A 20,937-nucleotide genomic window follows, 5' to 3' on the forward strand; every position below is an offset into this window, starting at 1 on the left:
TTTCGATAAACTTTCACTGAGGGTAAATATTAGCCCAAAACTTGTTTGTGTGCATGAAATGTAAACCATAAATAGATAATGTATATAAGCACTTATATATTATATACACATTATGAATACAGTCTATAATATATTTAATATTAATATATTATATACAATATTTGATCCTTTAGGGAGAAATAGGGATTGAACAAAATATATGTATACGTACATATGCATTTCTATGTAAAATGGAAAAGTTAGAAAATAGAAAGATTATTCATTTTTTATGTACATACACAGACACAAAAATCATCAGTGCAGTACATGTAAAATAAATGTGTATAATATGCATACGTGTACAATTTCATTACAATTGAATTGAGGTGCATACAAAAACACACAGTCGATAACAGACGATATATTTTGTGAATGGTGAATATTTTTATTTAAAATTAAATTTATTTGAGATTTTTCCATACAAAAATACGCTCCATATTATGTGTGTGTAAGCATGTGTATATTTGATGCACGCGCGCTAGTAATATGAATGTAGACTATACATATGACGTCTAATTGTAAACTTTCTAGTTGTATAATGAAAATTAAATGAAAATTTATAAACTCCGTATGAATGTTTCACCTTTTGTTTTTAAAAAAAAAAAAAAAAACCTTTCCGAATCATTCTGATTCCGTAATTATTATTTATAGTAAAGTTTAAGTTAATTCGAAATTTGAAAATTTTACTATTTTCCTGTATCTCATAATTTTTAATTAAAATTAGAAGTTTTGCAAACTAGTTTTCCAGTGTGTATTATAAATATTGTCATTTAAACCAAATTGATTATTAATAGCAAATCATATTAAATTAACATATTCAATTCTATTAGATGCAATATGCAACTTAATAACTTTTCTAAATAAATAACAATAATGACAGTCACTTCTTCCTGATGGAGGTAATAATTGTGTAATGGCCTTCAGTTTTTATACGAACAAAGATTTAGTATTGTTTTGGAATAACTTTGAATCAAGAACAATATTATCATGAAACTTTTAATTGGAAAATTTTATAATCTATAATTATGTACCTAAAATTCAATTATATAAATATAGATGATTTCTGCTATATTATAGCCTCTTTATTTTAATGAGTAAATACACATTTTAATTTAAATTATTTCCTATATAATTGCACTTATGCTCACTTTAAATTAAAACCAAAAGAACAAAATTGTATGCCTTCATTCAATGTAAAAAAATTTAAAATTTTAAAACCTCTTAAAAAAAAACCAAAAGGTACCTCAAATATGCAAAACGTTTACGTGTAATAAAGAGAGTAATTAATGTCTTTTTTTAAAAAGCAAAATAACCTCAAGCCCAATTAAATAAAACAAAAAAAAAAAGATCAAAAGAAAATAACCCTTCTTTTTTTATCCGTTATATTTACCATTATGTACCGTTGTAAAACATAGCGCATATAGCATTCTTCAAAAAAAAAAAAAACAAATAAAATATAAACAAATTTTCCTGAAATACATTTTTTAAACGACCAGATTTAAAATTAATAAGGATTATTTAAATAATTCGAGACAACAAGAGAGAAACGACATCATTTCAATTATGCTCTTTGCTGCCCCCCTACTTTTGATCTCTTGCAAGATTTTTAATGCACATAAAATATCAAATCTATATATACATACACTTTACATGAAAATGTTGAAATGGATAAAAATCATATTAATATCCTTGTAATGCACACTTAATATACGGTTACACATATGCATAAACATGAATGCATCTTAAAAAGGATTTCATTCCAATTCACAGATTTTCGTTATCAATATTATTTTATTTTCTCTTTTTCTCTTTTTTTCTTTTATTAGTTATTATTACCGTTGCACACTCTATTTTTGTTTTTTCTCTTAATTTCTGTTATCTCTGTAATTTTTTTAAACCACCAGTATTAATAAATACCGTTATATTACAACATTTTCTTACATTATTTATTATTATGTATATTTTTCATGACTCTATATAAGAGAGCAGTCGGGTATAACATGTACCATTACGAAGTGAACATGAAATGGAACAGAATAAAAATGAAATGGTACCTGGTTCTGGTATGAAATTATTGCTCTTTTTTTTTTTTGTTTCTAGTATTCACTTTATTTTACTATACATATATTATGTCGCCGAGGAACAAAAAAAAAGGGCAATGATGATGGTGGAATAAACAAAAGAAATGAAACACAAACCGTAATAATGTTATGTGTGTCAAAAAAGTATTTGTATGTAGAGGCAAAGTTGAATGAATAATAAAATCGTTTGTTGGAAAAATGGTCTTCAATCTTTACTTTTTTACAACAAATTACAATACAAATAATTTCTTTCAATATAGTAAATACTACAGCATTGTTGAGTTACTTGATTTTTAGACAACTTGTAAGAAGGGATTATACTCCCCACAGAATTTGCAAGTATCCTCTTTTTCCAGGTCCAGCTGACTGAGGTGTCCCCTAAGTCTGCAGCGACCCGTCAAAATGCCGGTGAGGATTCTCACCTGATTCTTACTCATCCCCATAATTTTCTTAAATCGCTTCTGGTCATCGCCATTATCTCCCAGGGGCTCTTGGCTTGCCGCAGCCCCGGAAGACTTCTTCAGCGTTCCGACTACCTTCTTTCTGATTCTTTGATTTCTTCATTTGTTTCATACTCAAACGCGAAATTTTTCTAATTAAAATTTATTTTTGAAACATACACTCGTACTTTGAAATATCTCGGATTATCACATTATTCTTCCAATTTTGTAATCAATTCATTTTACATTTAAAGTATATTCCGAAAAAGATTTTGAAATTTATATAAAATCATTCATCCTCGTGCTGTTATTTCAAATCTTCCACCAAAATTGATCCTAAAATCTAAATCCTCTATCTTTATACTATCTTATACCATCTAAGATAGTTTATTACTTTATACCATAGTTACTTTGGTTGGATTGTGACTTCATTTCCACAATTTTATAGAACGCAAATAAAACTCAATGCCAAGCACAATATTGAAATAAAAATATTCATATTTAAATGTCAAAGTAAATATAATGAAATATTTTTATAGTTATAAATAATTGCAAAACAAAAACACTTTATGAATTTGGGAAGTTCATAAAAAATTTTTTTTTAATAAATTCAAAGAAAATAAAAAAAATTCATTTAGTAAATCCATTTATTAAATTACCTATTAACCTAGATTATTAAGTGACCAAAATGAAAGTATAAATGAATAGCAAGAAACAAAAAAAAAAATATTATTTCAATTTATTGTCTCATTTAGTTCAAATTCTGATAAATAGTTAGATGTCATGAACTTAAACATTTTCAAAAGTTATCATTGGTACAAAAATACAAAATCCAATATGAATAGTTGAATAAAATGGAAGAAAGAGAAGAAAAACTTTTTTCATCAACATTTAAGAACTTTTTCAATTTGAAAATAAACAAAAAACTTTTTATAACACTTTACAAAACCACCATCCGCCTTATCAAACCATTTCAATGGCAAATAATAAAATACATTTCAATTTATTATTTTTTATCCCATAAATTTAAATTGTATAAAAAATATTGTATAACAATTTAATATATGTATTAGCAACTATATATAAAACACAATGTAAAATAATATAAAATATAACTGGTATACATATATAAATTTGTTATATAAAATTTCTTGTAACTTAGTCAGGATTCATCAATTTATTTTTACTTTTATTTTGTTTAAATAAAATTTTTCAATTATTGTTCATAATCGGCACGTTGTTAAACGAATACTGGTCCGACATTACTATTATTGTTATACGTTCATATCCAACTCTTTGTCAAAATATTCTACTTTGCCAGGTATAACAATTTGAGACATGTACATATAACATAATTCCGGCAAGTTAATGTTTTCTGTATTAATCGTCATCAACGTGCATAATTAATAATAATTTGACGAAATCACCAATTTACTCTCAACTAAACGGATTAAAAGCTTTCCATACTGTCAAATACTGTCGATTATTGTCCTATATAAACTCAAAGAGAGCGAAAATGACATTATACGAAATGAAATTTAAAGAATTGCAAAAAGTTACGTCGAACAGTAGAAATTAACAGATTACACAACAAGAACTTATTATACCTCTTACAATAAGAAGAAGAACTAGTTGATTGTAAAGAATGAATAATGCAATTCTTCTAGCAGTTGAAGATTTTAAAACAATGTGTGAGTATAAATAAAAGCGGTTGAGTTTAGTAAGCGAAAAATATGAAAATTCTAATTATTTGATATATTTTAACTTTTGGAAGAATGAATAATGGACTACCACCTCTAGCTTTCAATTTTTGAAAAATTTGATTAATAACTTATTAATTAGCACAATTACTATAATAGCAAAAGAATTATATGACTAAATTGGTATTCTGAATGAATTTGACGAATTTATGATTCGATTAAAGAACAACCATTCATAAATCTTAATGAAATAACAATTTTTTTTCTTTTCATTTACCAAACAAATAAATTTTATTGTTCTAATAACAAAGTAAAATTCAATAAGTAATTTCACCTAGTAGTTACGCTTAAGCAGTTCTAAATAAAAATGCCATATGTTACCAAAAGAAGTTCAAACGTCTAGCACAAATAAAAAATGAAACAATAACGTAGAAATTTCATTTTATATATCGTAAAATAAAACAATTGTTGCATACTAATTAGAAATTAATATACGTACCTTACTAGTACGAATGAAAGTTAAATAGAAAAACAAAAAAAAAAAAACAAAACCATTTGAAATTTCAAAATTTCTATTTCAAATATTTTTTCGACTCTTTTCTACACGAACCACTTTTTTTCTCCCTTTTTAACAATAGAGCTTTTTTAACCAAAAATATCGTTGTTACAACAATTTGCAACAATAGCACTTTACTGGCATTTCATGGCACATTTTATATTTAAAGTTTTCACTTACGTTTTCATTTTTTTCCAACAATAAGGAAGGTTATGTGATGGCAACAAATTTTGAATGTCGACTTTTCGGGGGAAATTCACTTCTCTATGGTAGGGAAGTGTAAATATACTATTTCTAGAAAGATCTCTGTCGGCTTGTCTGTCTATCTGCCTGTGCAAATCAGTATCCCTAGTTCGGTTGAACCGATTTTTCGCCAAAATTTATATCTGAAATTAGTTTGGAGATGAGACGGTTTAGTCAACTTTTCAGGTCTCTAAAACTGTATTTTTACTACAGTCCGATTTTATGGTTTTGAATAAATAATATTATAATATTTTTAAAAAATAATGAGCGGATTTTCCTGAAATTTTATATAAAAGCTTCGTCTGCCAATACAATAAATTAAATAACTTTTGGAAGAAATCAGGTGTTTGAAACTGAGCTTTCACTACTGGAAAAATTTACATTTTTGCGCATATAAAGAAAAGTAATCAACCAATTTGATTGAAATTTAATATTGAAATTCAGATTATTAAAACAAAGAACCCATGAATTTTTTGGGATAATTTTTAATCAGGGATATATCAGGGCTCAGAAACCTTACTAGGTGTCGATTTTATATCTTTTATCATATTTAACGAACTAATTGACGGAATTTCTTAAATTTTAATATTTGAGTTCTGTTTGCTACTTGAAAATACTGACAAACATTTTGGGGAAATTGGAAAGCATGAAGTGAATCTCTACTAAGCGTCAAAGATACGATTTCCTATGTGTGTTAACTAAAAACTTGCTAACGCCTTAAAAATTTAAAAGTATTTAGAAATTATTTTCATTAAACATTTTCATTTAACTAATCTCGCTTTCAGCTATGTGATGGTCACATCATTTTTTATTTTGTTTCTTTTTATTTTTTTTTTCACTTTTGCTACTTATGCACGCTAGTTGCAATATTGCATTGATATGGTAATAAAACAAAAAAAAAAAAAACTCATAAGTATACCAAAATGTGAAAAAAAAATTTTGAATAGTATGCAAATTTATTCCTAATCGTTTTTAATAAAGATTTACTAAAACAAAAAAAAATTATGAAAAAAAAAATGAATAAAAATTGTGTTGTAATTTAGAAAACGATAAAAAAAAATATTAAATTTAGAATTCAATTTCTATTTTAGAACAAGTTAAACGATAAAGTGTACATAAAAAATGTGCTTAAAACTCTTACATACAATAAATATTCTCTTCTGCATTTGGGGGTTCATGGGTATATACAGAGTTCGCCTCCACACATAAAAGCATAAAAACATACTAAAAATGACAAGAATGACAAGTTGTTTATTTTTTTTATTTAATGTTTTTTATGATTGCGTATGCAAATATTTTACAAAATATAAAGTTAATAATATTCAGAAATAATAAAAAGAAAAATAAATGCCATTGTTGTTAAGAATTTTCGGTCTTATCATTTTGGGGAAAAAAAAATTTGCTATTTTATCCAATGCCATTTTTCATTCATGCATAAATTGTTCAAATGAAATGTCATGATTCCTTTTTTTTGAATTGGAGAAATTTTTAAAGAGCTTTTAGTAATATAAGAGTCTTATATGTGGAAATTTTAAAGTTAGAGCCAAATAGAAAGGTAGGTTAAAATAGTGCAATTTTTAATATTAAACTGGAATTTCAAATAACATTTTAAAAATATTTCGCCCCTATGTTGCATAATTACCCTGAAATATTTGCAAATTGAATAACTTTTAATAAAATACTATTTTCCAGGTCTGTTAAACTTACTCTTTACTGTGGATAATTAAAAAATTCATAATATTTTAAAATTACACCTACATTATAAATTTAGAATTTTTTTTGAAGCATTTTGAAATTTAATCTTTTAAGAGCTTTCGATTGCTACAATCACCCAATACTTTCTATATTAAAACATTAAATTTTCACATAAGTAAAAATTTGGAAGTATTCAAAGGTCAAATAATGGAAGGAATACATTAAATTTGTTGTATTCATTTTAAATTTTACCATAAAAATTTCAATTAATATTTGGTCCAACTGGTATAATTAAAATTTACTCGTTAATTAGCAGGTGCTTTGTAATAAAAACATTAATTAATTCATATACATTTTCTCAATTACCTATACCCACATTGGAAATAATTTTTAGGTTAACACTTTGTGATCATGTCTGTTGTACATATACCGTGTACATATACATAATAATTTTCATACACATTTCAATTACTTATTCCGGAAAAATATTACAATAGATATTAAATTATAAAAAATGTTTTTTAAATTTGTGTTTAAAGAGCACATGTACAATGGACTACTTGTATTTTTTTTTTGTGTTTTGTAAAAATTAATGATTTCTACCATAATGTTCTCTATCCAAACTACTCAAGATTTTTGTAAAAAAAAATTATATATGAAATAATGTAGGTGTGTTTCGTGTACTCTACAAAACTAATATACTTACAAGTAGATATACATAAAATAAAATATGTGTTGTATATTTGACAGTTTTATATATAAAAAAATTCCATAATTCTATTTTATGAAACCATCTGGTGTGGAAAATTATCAGTTGCTATTCAGTTTAACAAATCAGTTTAAAAAATTTTCATTCGCCTCTCTTATCTATTTTTTCTCAAAATTTCCAAATAGGTATAGGTAATATTATTGGTCTACACCATAAAAAGCTATAACATGTAACTTGCATTTTCATTTTCTTTTCATTTCATTTTTTGTTGCTTTATTTTTACGCAATTATTCTATATACTAGCTTTTATAACACAAAAAAAAAAAACATAAATAAAAAATTGTTAGTGAAATATTAAAAATGAAAAAAATTTTGCATACACACTTGTACATACCTACCTATACGAGTATATCTACATTTAAATAGAAAGATGGAAAGAAATGAAGATAAAAAAAAAATATAAGTAATAAACGTCACATTAAATCCTTCATAATGGTCCTCACATTTTTAGTCTTACTATAATACTCAAACCCTCCAATATTTTTGTATATTGTACACAGGCATTGCTTGAACACCTATATATAATTACACAACTACACAATTATAATACAATTTCTATTGTACACATTTGGGTGTTCAATGCACAATATCGTAAAATGTATAAGAATTTCTTCAAAAAAACAAAAAGCGGTATGAAATGAGGTATGGAAATTTTAATATAAATTATTATATATAGAGAAATATATATATATATATATAGATATAATATATCTACCCTTGTATATTCTTAAAATATGTTTGTAAGCCATATTAAATTAACTTGTGTGCAAGAGAAGAATGAAAAAAGAAAACAAAAAATTAATATAGAAAGGAAAAGACTTTTGTTGTTAAACAGAAAAAGGAACATCTTAAAATTTATGTATTATACAGTAAATATATATATACATACATATGTATATATAGATACATTATATACATATGTACGTATATGTCGTACAAGAACTGTTATCAAAAAACAAATAAAATTTTTTTTTGAGAAATTTTTACCTGTTTATATGAAGTACTTAAACATTGTATTCTGAAAAGGTGTAGAAAACTTAAAATAGAATTCGGTACAGAACCCCAACAACTAAAAAACAACCCCAATTCAAAGAGTTTGAAGCATTAAGATTTGTGAATTGAGTGGTATCACGTAAATCGTGTAGCTCATTCAAAATTTTGCGATTTACAAAAATTGAAAGATTTTAATATAGCATTAACACACCCAACCAATTCCTTTATATTAAATATTTGAGCTCAGATTGTTAGGACAATAAACTTATAAAATTTACAGGAATATCAGTGCCCGGAAACTGAACTTTATCTAGGGGTTGATTTTACATTTTTTGTACTATATCTAAGGAACTAATTGACGAAATTTCTTGAAATTTTAATATTTGAATTTTATTTGATACAGAAAGTAAGAGAGTAACTTTTCTCCACTAAGAGCCAAAATTACGTTTTTCTAGGTAGGTTAATTTATATTTTACGAGCGTCCTTAAAATATGAAAGAATTTCTGTAAGATTTTTATTAAATTGGACAATATACCTTGGGGTCGGTTATTTGCTAATCACATCAGATTGTTTTGAGTATCATATCAATTATTGGGGCAACTAGTAACTAGGCGATTCGAGATTTTTCTAACTAACATCTAATAAAACTAGACCAATTGTAAACTTATGTAGTCCATATGCTTATATGCGCATACATTTACAATTCTCATATTGTTATCAAGTATATTATAATATACCATCTGTATTACAAACTATATATAGTAATCAGTAAATTTGTATTCAATTCATTTAAAACTTATAAAAGGTTATTTACCACTGATAAACCATATACGGGCGCTTATATAACAAACTATGATAATGTTATATTTAAAAATTTATAAGTATAATAAAACATGTAATATTCGTATACATACGAAAATACTATTTTAAGTATTCTTGAAGGATTCTTAAAACTAGGTAAGTTGGGCATAATAATTTTTTTTTTCACGTTCTTGTCCTCTTCATCTCGTAATTATATGAGAAAATCAAGAAATTAAACAAAAAACAGAACACATAGAAAAAAATCTGATGTGGTCAGCACATAACCGACCGCATTGTGTATTGTCTAGTTAAATGAAAGTGTTACAGAATATTATAAAAATATCTGTGAAATACATCTTTCCAATTTTTAGGACATTATTAAGCTTATAGTTAACATACTTAGAAAAATGTAAATTTGGATCTTAGTAGAGTTTCGCTTTGTGCTACCCGAATTCCCTCGCCAGTTAGTTTGGGTAACAACCAGAACTCAAATATCAAATTTCAAGAAATTCCATCAATTTGTTCTGTGGATATGGTGAAAAATGTAAAATTGGCCCGCAAATCAGTTCTCGAGCTCTAATCTTTCCAAAAAAGTTATATGTTCATTGCTTTAATATGAGGAATTCATATATTAAATTTCAATGAAATCGGTTGATTATTTCTCTTTATATACACAAAAGTGTATGTTTGGCCCGTAGTAAACGTCTAGTTGCCGATGCCTGATCTTTCCAAAAAATTTACATGTTCATTGTTTTAATACGGGGAATTTATATATTAAATTTCAATGAAATCGGTTGATTATTTCTCTTTATATACACAAAAATGTGTATTTGGCCCGTAGTAAACGCCCAGTTCCTGATGCCTCATTTCTTCCAAAAGTTAGGAATTTTTGCGTATGATCGAGCAAAGCTTGTATATGAAATTTCAAGTAAATCGGTTGAATACTTTCTTCAAAATGGTGAAAAATGTAAAATCGGCCCGCAAATCCGTTTTCGAGCCCTGATCTTTCCAAAAAATTTATATGTTCATTGTTTTAATACGAGGAGTTCATATATCAAATTTCAATGAAATCGGTTGATTATTTCTCTTTATATACACAAAAATGTATATTTGGCCCGTAGTAAACGTCTAGTTGCCGATGCCTGATTTCTTCCAAAACATACGAGTTTTTGCGGACGGTCTAGCTGAGCTTATATATAAAATTTCAAGTAAATCGGTTGAATACTTTCTTCAAAATGTTCAAAAATGTAAAACAGGCCCGCTAAAAAGTGCAGTTCCCGAGGCCTGATATATACCAAAAGTTGATCGATCCGTGCCATGGTGGAAACAAACTTACATATAAAATTTCATCAAAATCGGTTCAGCCGAACTTGAGATACACGCGTGCACACACAGACCGACAGACGGACAGACCGACAGACCGACAGACCGACAGACCGACAGACCGACAGACCGACAGGTTGCTAAAAATAGTTTATTTACACTTCCCTACTATGGAGAAGTACGTTCCCACCGAAAACTCGATATGCAAAATTTGTTGCCATCACATAACCTACCTATTGTTTACACAATACGGTCGGTAAAAATTAAACTAAAAATTTAGAAATTTATAAATTAAAAGAGAAAGCAAAAAAAACTTTTTAAATGCATTTTTTCTCTTTTTTCTTCAGCAAAGACACACACACACACACATTCAATGAGTAACTAAAAGGATAATGTGTTATCTTTAAAAACCACAAAAACCGTAACTTATAAAGTGAAAATTTATGAAGTACATCAAGATTTTTAGAGAAAGAAAAGAAAAAATAGGAAAAAATACATACACATTATTGTTATACAAAAAAAAATATTTAAAAACTTTAACCATTTTATGATTATGTCACATACTTTACATTAAGAAATAAAATATACAAAATAGAAATTTATTAAAAAATCATTTTTATATAAATAGTCTGGAAAAGAAACGAACAAGGACACTTTTATGAGATGATATATGCAAAGACGAAGCAAAATATAAAATTCTAGAATATTTTTGAATAAAAAATGGGGAGAAAAATCATTTGAATTGAATAACGAAAAAAAATACTTATATACTAAAGAGAAACATCAAAATAGAAAAATATTTACTTATAAAAATGGTACTAGATCCTTCATCTTCATATTTTAATATTTTAAATTTTAGCGAACATAAACCTATATAAAGTTGCTATTTTGTATTCAGATTGAATCTTAATAGTATTTAAATGCTAAAATATCTCCCCATTTATCCCCACCCCCTCGATATTATTACATGAATTCACTTACTTTGAAAAGTAATAATGGCAGTAATTCAGCATGCGTGTACTTATTTTAATTTGTAAAATATATGTACTTTATAAAGTTATATGGAACAATTGATGTAAATGGAAGAAATAATTTCTCTCTTGCTTTCCTTTAAAAATAATTTGTTTTCAAAAATGGATTCATTCCATAGGGAGGAAAATAGACTTTATTCATCTGGTTAAAATAATGAGTGACTTTTCATTAATATTAAACACTTATAAAATTGTTGTACACGATTATACACGAGATATTAATTATGATGAATTTTTTAATTATAGAACATGATTATTACTTTATGTTTATATGTACATATATATATATGTATATGGAATATTGTTAAGTATATTCCACTAATTTAATGGAATCTAAATTAAAAAATTGAAAATTATAAGAAAATTTTATATTTAAATACTTATATAGAAATGCAATTTCTTGTTCTAATTGGAGAACAAGCGTATAATAGACATGTAAAGAAATTAAAAATTTTTGATTTTACTCTAAACTTAAAAATTTAAATATTTTCCTGTAAACTGAGTTTAAGTCAGTGACCTCTGTAAAAAAAATTCTTTCCCGCTCTAAATTTCCTAAAACTAAACTCTATAAACGATAAGTTAAAAATGCATGAATTATTGGAGACTTTCCAAATTGCGCTAGAAAATAATAGTAAGCTATCTATTTACTGCAGAATTCCGAAAGCGGAATTTTCCATATTTCGAAAATTAAGTTTAAAATTTTTCACAAATTATTATAAGTATGTACGTATATATGCGTAATTATTTTATTCTAATTTTGTGCTTCAGATACTTATTTCTATACTTGACACAAATGTTGTATTCTATATTTTTCAAGTGTATAAAAATTATGTCAATATTCGAAAAGAGAGTAACCCATCCTATATATGAGTCAACCCACCCATATAATTTTCAATTTAATATTTGCACATTTGTACATGTTTGTACTTATGTAACCTCTATAATTATATACAATTTATTAACTAATTAAATGAATTTATAATTAAAAAGAGAAAATTTTTATACAATTTCTTTGTTTTTATCTCTATAGCTACATAAAATTAAAAAACAAGAATATTAAAATAAATTTGCATAAAAAGTTTTTTATGCAGTCGTTTACCTTGAATATCATTTAGTTTTACAGTTATTTAACAATTTTAATATTTGATGTATGAATTATAAACTTTTTTTAATATAAAAAACAAAACTTTTTTCTTTATTTTAGTTAGAAATTAGTTACAAAGATCTTTAAGAGTCACTCGCTTGATTTCTATAGTTGCATTGTACTGCGGTAGATTTCCTAATTTAAATAAAGAAAACTAATAATTTTTGCTCTGTTAATCTATTTTGTGACTATGCTTCCCGACTTCAGACTTGTGGATTCCATTCAAAGCCTGTTCCGCTATAGTGTTGTTGGATTTCCGTAGAGTGTGACCTAACCATCTTCAATTTCTTTCTTTTATTGTTATGCCTATAGGTTTCTGTTTTGCAATTGGCCAGAGTGAAAGTCTAAGCAAACAGTAGTTTTAATAATGGTAAATAATATTAATTAGAAATAACCCTATTAAACTTGATTCTGTTGTCGTTTAAAACTTCGCTTTTAAAAACAAACCCAAAATTCTTCTGTAAGTTCCCATTAAAATTTACTATATAGCCACAAAGACCTATTAATTCAATTATTGTAGTTATTTTTTCAAATAAACCAATATATTAAAAATTTATTTTAAAGTAAATTCATACTTAATTAAATATTATTTCTTTTGTCTTACTAATTAAGTTAGTATTTTAAACCTAAAAAATAAATTTTACAATAAACTAGCATAAAACACAAAAAAACCAAATAAAATAATTTTGTGGGATTGAAAATATAGAAAATACAAAACCTAAAATTTTTACAACTGATCCGGGAATCCCGAATAAAATTAGCAAAAATTCTGAATGTTTTTCAAATAATAAAAAAAAAAAATTAAAAAAAATCTTTGTTTATGTTTCCCTAGGGATGATCCCAAACATATGTGCTTCTCTCCTATAAAAATATACGAATGTATGCTTATATAAATATTTGATTCCCTTACGCGAGGACAATAAAAATATTTTTGCCTTAAATTTTTTTAATTATACATACACACATATATGTATGTATTTAATGTTATACGTATGTATGTGTGAAATATCCGGGACAAAAATGAAATAGAATTCCAATAAAAATATAAGAAATTTCAATCTAAAACAAAAAAAAAAAAATAATAATAAATCAATAGAACAAAATTCTTTTGCAACATTTTCATTTCAGCTTACAATTATTAAAGGATAATATTACAATTTTAAGGATATAATATTATTTTAAATAAATTTGCAAAAATAAACACTTATATAAAATAATTAGAAATTTTTCTCAGTGAATCAAATTTTTATTAAATTCTAAGAAATTCAAATATCGGTGTAGATCTTTTCTATACCATAGTAGGTTGATAAATAGACAAACATAAAAATTCAAACAAAAATATCACTATAATCCAAAACAGAGGGAAACACAATTTCAATTTAAAAAAACATTTTCAAAATTGTTCTATATACATACAAGTGTATGTAAAAAGTAAAATATAAACTTTACACAAACAAAATACAAAGTAAAACAATATAGGACAAAAAAAAAAGAAAAACAAAAGAAAAGGATATTAAGCAATAAATTTTCAGAGAAATTTCCTAAATCTTCTTTCGCTTTCCTTTTTTCTTTTCCTACATAATACGTTTTTTGATTGAGTACAAATTATAAAGGTTTTTTCAATATTAAAGTATTTTTACTACATTTTTTACTGTACAGCATATGAATTTTATTTTATTTTAGAAATTTGACTCGAAATAGATGATTTTTTTTCTCAGTGTAATGTGAAATTGCTTGACGTACTATAAGAAAATGTAATTTAAATTGAGATTTGAGAATCAAAATGACCTCTCTACTTTTAATTGTAATATTCATAAGTCAAAAAGTACGGTCAAAAGGCAAAATTTCGATTGTTGAAAAATAACTACTTATTCTAGAAAAAACTAAAATACGATAAATTTAATGATAATAACTGGAACTATAACTGGAATAAGTATATTAAGAAAAATGAAAAAAAAAGTGAGAACAAATGAAAGCATATTAAATGTAAAATGAGTACTTCTTAATTTAAGACTATAAACATATTGGTAGCTCAGTTTACCGTCGGTTCTTCTATAAAGACTCTTACTTTATTAGATTTTTACCAAATGTACCACAAGAATATTGACAAGTTTAATTATTTTGCATATACACGATTTTACTACCATTTTTTCAAAACGGCATCACTTTTTTTTTATAATCACCTTCTTTTCTCTTTAAATATAAAATACCAAAAATTTCCTTATAAATTTATTTTTGTTTTTTTCTTAGAAATATTTCAAGAGTACGTATATAATCTTTAAAGCAATTTTGTTTTAGCCTATAACAAAAAAACACAAAAAAAAGGGAATCATCTTTACTATTATTCTGCAATAATATCCTCGTAAATATTTACAAAAATTCATTTAGAAAATATCTACTTAGCCTCTCATATATGTACACGTATATATATAGCCCTCGTTTAATACTCTATATCTCTTTGTAAGTATTGTAATAAAAACTAAGTGAATAAGAGGCTCATATACAAGAAAAAGAAAAAAAAAATTTAAATGCCTATCAAAAATAATATAAGTATTTGTATGTAGGACTTATTTGTTTTTTTTTTTTTTAAATTTGCCCCATACATAATAAAGCATACAAGTACATATAGGTACAGTGAATATTTAGAAAATTTATCATTTGAAACTTTTATTAGACCCTACTCATCTGTATATATACAATTGTATATTTGTATATGGATACATAGGTACTTTATGGATAAAACATTGAAAATTCATATATATAGAATATAAATAAAATCCATTATCGTAAAACAGGCTAAATAAAAAATGTAAAAGAAAAACAACAACAATAAAAAAGAAAACCAATAAAAAGATTAAAAGGACTAAAAATCTATAAAATTCTTAAAAATCTATTCGTATATTTTAGAACATTTCAAGGATATATGTATATGTATGTATATACTTTTTGTGTAAATATAAATATAAGTATTAAGTAATTTTTTTTCTCTTTTTACGTATTAAAAACACATTTTACTAATGCTCATATTGGGATTATTATTAGAAGAAAGAAATTTTTTTTGTTTTGTTTAAAATTAATTTTCATTTCATTAATTTGAATAAATTCGGCCTACTCGAATTGTCCTTAATTCTACCACTGCTCCTTTCTTTCTATGTTTTCAATAGACCATTTTAGAATCGGTTTTAAAATTTTGTTTTCTATTCAATTTCATTTCATTAAACTCGGTAAAGCTTTATGATTCCCTCAATTATTTCGAAAAAAAAAACGATCTTCAAAACTTTATACTTAAAAACCACTTTATCAAAATTTTCATCCTACAATATAGACACTTATTATGTGTGTACGATGTGTTCTAGTTGGATATTGTAAATTTTCCACCCCGTTTTTAACATTAAAAAAAGGCATAATATGGAGTCAATAATATTATCGGCCTAATTTCGTTTAGGTGAATCATCTAGATGCCGTATAAATAATTCTTATTAAAATTTTAAGAATAAATTGTTAGAATATTTTAATGAACCATTTAAAGTAATAAAAATGTTTATAATTAAGTTTCATATACATCAAATGAGACAATAGGGTTCGAAATGTTTGAGGTATCGTTTCAGAGAGTTGGCATATAATCGAAAATAAATAATCAATCTGAAATGTTTAAAACATTAAAGAAGCACGACTTGGGATATATGCACAAAACCTTACCAGGCGAAATTTTTTAATTCGTAGTTAGATTATTGAATTAAACCTTTTATCTTGCTGTGGTTATTTACTCTAATTCATCTTTAATCCTTGCCTTTTGCTCTTTTCGGTTCGAAATTTTTATCACTTCTCTTTTATATTTGCGTTTATTCACTCTTCTTTTATACACTTTAATCTCCATATTTCGTTCAATTTGTTAAAGTACATTTTATACAAAATTTATTGCGTACATAGTGTTTTGAACCAGAAACTTTTAACTCTCCAACCATTACTTTTTTTTTGTTTTTTGACAATTTTATAGCCATTTTACAACATGTTTTTTTTTTTCTTTTACGTTAATAAACTATTTTAGTTAATTTCGACACCCAGAATGCTCCAATAATTTTTCATGTATGCGTTACCAGAAAACAAAAACAAGAGAAAGAAGTCAAACAAAATGGTCACTGATGTTGATTCCAATGATTATAGTTATTATAATAAAGTGTTGTTCTTGCTTCTTTTTTCTTTTTTAAATTTTTCTCTTTTATTTTTATTATATTGGTTACCCTTAGATGGATCCCCTTTAGATCAATAAACTAAACTACAAAAAAAAAAAATTAATGAACATTATTAAAACAACAATAACAAGAAACACTCTAAAAACCAAGTGATGCCATAATAAATATTATAAAAAATGAAGTAACAAAATTAAACATTAAATATAAAAGAAAAACGCAAAACGAAAATATAAAAACAAGAAAAAGAAAATAAGGATTATGAAAAGCTTGTTTGTTCATTTAGCTCTGAAATTATTTGAAAAAAAAAATTAAAAGGGCTATTCTATACATACTAGAGGCTAAATGAAACCAAAGTACAGGAAACAGAGACGCAATCAGAAATAAAATTTTCTCCTCTTTTTTTTGTTTTTTTTTTTAAATTCCAATTCCAATTTAATGATTTCCATTTCCAACATTTTAATTGGTACACACATACACACATAATTTTTTTTTTTTTTACAATAATCCTTTGATTTCTAATAAACAATATTTTTATTATTGTCTTTTTGTTTGTATAAAAGCTTATATACCAGAAATTTAATACTGTATGATGATAAAAATATAAGAGAGAAGAAACAAAAAGTATTACAAACAAGGATTAAGGACAATTACTAAATAGTTTTATAATCTACATTAGTTTCCTCTTTTTTTTTTTATTTCCAAGTTCTTTGCTACTTCAGACAAACTGTGTATATCTGTAAACATAATGCATATAATATGTATGTAAGTACAATAGAGAAAAAAATTCTAAATATCCTTTAACTATATTACCCTTTTATAAACTCGTAATTTTCCAGTTTACCTAACCCAATAAGAACTAAAAAGATAAATTAAACAATGGAAAACAAATAAAAATAGAAATTGAAAAGAACATGAAACAATAATGAGAATCTTATTGTATTCATTTTTTAAGGATAATAAAGAAAAAAAAAAATGCCAATATTATTACAGGAAGCTTAAGCTCAAAGAATGAGTTAACAGCATGGTATTGACTGTTCTGTATATTATTAAATCTTTGGACTGTGTTCAAAAGAATATTTTCTAATGAAATTTATATACTGAGAAATTTTTCTAGTTAAAAAAAAACCTAGCTCATTAACAAATAAAATATTTTGAGTGTAAAAATTGCAATACAACAGGATAATTTGTGGTAAAGAATAAAGATATTTTTATAAATACAATATACTTAAGTATGGTTATAAAACTAGGTGGATTGTTATGAGATAAACACTGAAAAAAAGAGAGGCAATTAAAAAAAGTATGCAAAGAAAAACAAAAAATTATGAAAAATGTATGAGAATCAAGTGGGAATTTTTTTAATTGAAATTAAACATTAAAAATTACCCGTTCTTTTCCTGTGCATCACAATCGCGAAGCTTATAATGGCACTTTTTACACTTATAGCATTGAGTGACATACGAGCTATTCTCATCGTAGAATAGAACATATGAGAATCATTATGTCCTGCACCTTCTTAAAGGGTAAGATGTTTGTAACAACTTGAGTAAGTTTTCTACGATATGGACATTTATATTTTATCATACTTTTCTTCGTTGATTTAGACATGTTCGCCCATCCGTTCGTCCATCTAATCGCACGATAACTCAAAAACGAATAAATCAAACTTCACAAATTGTCACTAAACTTTCACAAATTGTTTCTTTTCTATAAGAGACCGATTTTCTATTATAATAGGACCGATTTCAACAACGGGTTCAGGTAATTGCCATACAAATTTAAATTTTTATAAAAAAACTTGATAGATTCGAGTAATTGTCATACAATTGTATAAAAGCTAATTCTAAATATTTCAAAAATTAGTTTGCATTTTCACATCGTCATGGTAGATGGTATAAATTCAGGCAATACAGATTGACTGAAACGTTTTTACTTGTTTTTAATTTATTTGTTTGTTAATATGAAAAAATAATGAATTTCATCATTAGAATTAGGAAATGTCGATTTATTTACAGATGATCTAATAAAATGCAGTTCTATTAACTGAATTAGCGTTATATTCAATATTGATATAATTATATTTAAAATTCTGAACTAACCTTTACTTTCGATTCTGTTTAAATTTAAAAATTGCAATGTAAAATATTTTCCACATTTTACTTCATATTGTAAGAATTAAGATTAATTTGTATAATAATTTTAATAATAACATTTTAAATTTTAATTGTTTCATTAAAAATTATTTATTTTGATCTTTACTAATAAATTAACAATTCAAAATGAAATTAACTGCACATTTTCCAAAACAACTATAACTTTAAATCACCCCTAACACAAGATGATGTGTCACATCGAAAACAGGATCCTATTAATAATACGCAGTTAATACAAAAGCATAGGATGCAATAATAATCCTATACTTAAATTATATAATAATATTGTTAATTTTTAATTGAAGAAACATGTTGTATAGCGTAACAAACAAAAATAATACAAGGAATATTAAAAAAATTAAATTCAAAATAAATATTTGTTACATAAATAACAGTAAATGATAAAATAAAAAATGTCGGATTTTATAAAATAATTAAATTAATTTCATGAATTTTTTTTTTTTTAATTATTTTCTCTTAATACTCTGTAATACTTAATCCTTTTGTTTTTCTATATAATTTTTAATGAAAAAATACAAAATAACACTAAAAATTTTTTATTTATAAAATTTTGCGTATATTTGCAATATGCGTAAATGAATGGGCAAAAAAAAACAATAATAATGCAATTACTATACATAAATTTTTTAATTTCTTTGTTGCATTTGAATTTTAATCATGTACTTATATACAATACACAATGAAACAACAACAACTCGAAATGTCATTAAACATCACTCTATATTTTAAATGTGACATGAAAATTTAAAATCTAAAAATATGAAAAATTCATTTGTTTTCCGTTTTATCTATTAATTTTTAGTATAGATTTACGAAAAATAATTTGTTTTTAGAAAATTTTTAGATGAGCTACAATATTGAATTCGATTTGCCAAATTTCATGTTATGTGCAATGGAAGTTTAGAAGCAAAATTTACAAGAGTATAATGTATATAATTATGATAAACTTATGCAGTACTTATGACTTTATTTAAAATTTATATCTGAATTTAATTTTTAAGCGAACTGAATAATTTTTAGATCATATCAGGCCTGAATAACTGAAGTACAATTTTTTGGCTATTTTGAAGAAAATACAACCTTAACCATTAATGGTTAAGGGCTCGTAATTAACAGAGATTTTCTTGAAATTTTTGATACGCAATATAAAATTTCTATATGATGAGAGAACGAGCCATTTAAAGAATCCGTTTCAAAACAATTTGGAATTTTACAGACAGATTGAGCTAGAAAATTTTTTACAATACATCAGTGTTCGATAACTGGATTTTCACTAAGGTCCGATGGGATTTTCACTAGGGTTTATTATTAAAATTTTAACAATTTGAATATGCTTACATTTTTTTTTTAACAAGAATCTATTTGTTCAATTGATTTTAATCTCTCGTATATAATTAGTATATTGCACACGACTACATGTATAAATACTATTATTTATTAATATTTAATTTATGAATTAATTAATATTTTAAATTAAATGTTAAATTTTTCTATATAAATTTTTGATTTTCATTCATTGAATACGATTTTTCTTCTATAAAAATTCAATTGTACAAAAGCAATTGTACAAAAGCAAACACCTTTTTAAGAAGAAAATTAAAAATGTGTTCTTTCAAAAAAAAAATAAAAAAAACTGGAAAATCAAAACATCATTCCATTTTTGTTCGTATACTTGATTTTATTATTTTTTCTTTGGCTCAAAACTCGCTATCCATTACCTACTTTCATTTTTTAAGGTAATTTTTTTTTTTATAATTT

General features: G+C 25.0%; 1 long non-coding RNA gene across 1 annotated transcript in view; it reads right to left on the minus strand.

The window, feature by feature from the left end:
- Positions 1-20,937, minus strand: part of LOC129614134 (uncharacterized) — an 82,370-nt gene that overhangs the window by 33,026 nt on the left and 28,407 nt on the right. The gene's annotated exons all lie outside the window — the stretch shown is intronic.

This window comes from Condylostylus longicornis, unplaced genomic scaffold (genome assembly GCF_029603195.1).
Source record: "Condylostylus longicornis isolate FDR11 unplaced genomic scaffold, ASM2960319v2 ptg000101l, whole genome shotgun sequence".
Classification (NCBI taxonomy): domain Eukaryota; kingdom Metazoa; phylum Arthropoda; class Insecta; order Diptera; family Dolichopodidae; genus Condylostylus; species Condylostylus longicornis.